General features: G+C 37.2%; 1 pseudogene; it reads right to left on the reverse strand.

Moving 5' to 3' along the window:
• Nucleotides 1-1680: 1680 nt before the first annotated feature.
• LOC115849347 (small ribosomal subunit protein uS8-like) lies at nucleotides 1681-2072 on the reverse strand (annotated as a pseudogene).
• Between the last annotated feature and the right edge of the window lie 286 nt (nucleotides 2073-2358).

The following is a 2358-nucleotide window of genomic DNA, read 5'->3' on the forward strand; positions in this document are numbered from 1 at the left end:
TGAGCTCAAAATATTTTTTTAACGTCTCTATTGGAGTATAATTAATTTACGATGGTGTGTTAGTTTCTGCCAAAATATTTTTATTGTGTCCAACTGCTCACGGGCCATCTTGATATATCATAGGTACCTAAGAAGTATCCAGCTGAACTCTATGCTTTTCTTCCTCTCTTCCAGGTTTAAGGAGACCAAAGAGGTGTAAAAATTAATTTCAGGGCAGAAGACCTGAATAGACATTTTTCCAAAGACGACATAGAGATGGCTAATAGGCACATGAAAAGATTCTCAACATCACTAATCATTATAGAAATGTAAATAAAAACCACAATGAGATATCACCTTACACCTGTCATAATAGCTGTCATCAAGAAATCTACTACAAATAACAAATGCTGACAAGGAGAAAAGGGAACCCTCATGCATTGTTGGTGGGGATGTAAATTGGTGCAGCCATTGTGTAAAACAGTATGGCAGTTTCTCAAAAAACTAAAAATAGAGCTACTGTATGACCCAGCAATTCCACTCTTGGGTATATATCCAAAGAAGACAAAAACACTAATTCAAAAAGATACATGCATCCCAGTGTTCATAGCAGCATTATTTACAACAGCCAAGATGTGAAACAACCTAAGTGTCCATCAGTAGATGAATGGATAAAGAAGATGTGGTATATGTATACATAATGGAATACTACTCAGCCATAAAAAAGAATGAAATTCTGCCATTTACACCAACATGGATGGACCTAGAGGGTGTTATGATTAGTGAAATAAGTTAGAGAAAGACAGATACTCTGTTATCACTTATATGTAGAATCTAAGAAATAAAACAAACGAATGTATATCACAAAACAAAAACAGATACAGTAAGTCCCCTACATACAGATGAGTTCCGTTCCGAGAGCACGTTCTTAAGTCCAATTTGTTTGTAAGTCCAGCAAAGTTAGCCTAGGTACCCAACAAACACAATCAGCTATATAATACTGTACTGTAATAGGTTTATAATACTTTTCACACAAATAATACAGAATAAAACAAACACAAAAGATAAAGAAAAAAAACTTAACCTTACAATACAGTACCTTGAAAAGTACAGTAGTACAGTATAACAGCTGGCATACAGGGGCTGTCATCAAGTGAACAGGCAAGAAGAGCTACTGACTGGAGGAGGGAGAGGAGGTGGGAGATCGTAGAGCTGAAGGTTCGTCAGCAACAGGAGACGGAGGGCAAGCTGCAATTTCACTCATGCCTGACACTGATGGAACATATGTTGGCATCTTTGAAAGTTCACAACTTGAAGGTTCGTATGCAGGGCACTTACTGTATAGAGAACAAACTAGTGGTTACTAGTGGGGAGAGGGAGGGTGGAGGGGCAAGATAGGGGTATGGGATTAAGATGTCCAAACTACTATGTATGAAATAAATAAGCAACAAGGATATATTGTACAGCACAGAGAAATATAGGCATTATTTTGTAATATATTTAAATGGAGTATAATCTATAAAAATTAAATTTCTATATTGAACACATGAAACTAATAAAATATTGTAAATAAACTATACTTCAATTTTAAAAGAATTTAAAAAAATAATCTGCTTTCATTATTTCATTAGGAAAACATACATTTGTGTCTTACATTTTTTTTCCTCTGAGGCATTTTATTTGCACATATGCATTACATCCCTAGAAAAAGAATCAAAGGATTTTCCCTCCTGTGTGTTTTCGTCTTGCTTCTTATGGTCCGTCATGCCAGCTGAGGTTGTCAGTACAATGAAACCAAACTGACAGGACAGGAGCAGCTTATACTGCCATTTTTCTAGATCTTTGAGTCGCACATCAAATCTGGGGCTGATCACACCACACTTATTTAGCCTGCCTGTGAGGTTCACAGCAATCTTCCCATCCCTGTGATCATCGGTGATTTCAGATTCGCCAAAGTAACCACGCTTCATTGTCACAGTTAGAAACCTGACGATGACTTTGGAGCACAGCCTAATAAGAACCTGGCATCTGCCTCTCTTTTCGGCATTGTTGATACTGTTGAGAGCATCAGCCAGGACATTTATGTGCACCATTATGGCAGCATGGAAAGATGGCGAAAGGAGCTGTGTCTTACATTTGTAATAGCAAGTAAACATCTACCAGGCAATAGCTCAGAAAAGCTTCATGAAAAAGTTAAGTTTGAAAAGATGCAACATATCATGGTTGATGAAGCTAAGAATTTCCACACTGACAACAGAGACTACTATGAGGAAAACAATCACTAAAAGGACAAAGAATTGCCCAGGAATATTTTTTTGGTTTTCTTGGACTACTTTCTGTAAATTTGCACCACTTGGATTACAGGGGCCTCCCCACTTC

Source organism: Globicephala melas, chromosome 20, assembly GCF_963455315.2.
Source record: "Globicephala melas chromosome 20, mGloMel1.2, whole genome shotgun sequence".
Taxonomy (NCBI): Eukaryota; Metazoa; Chordata; class Mammalia; order Artiodactyla; family Delphinidae; genus Globicephala; species Globicephala melas.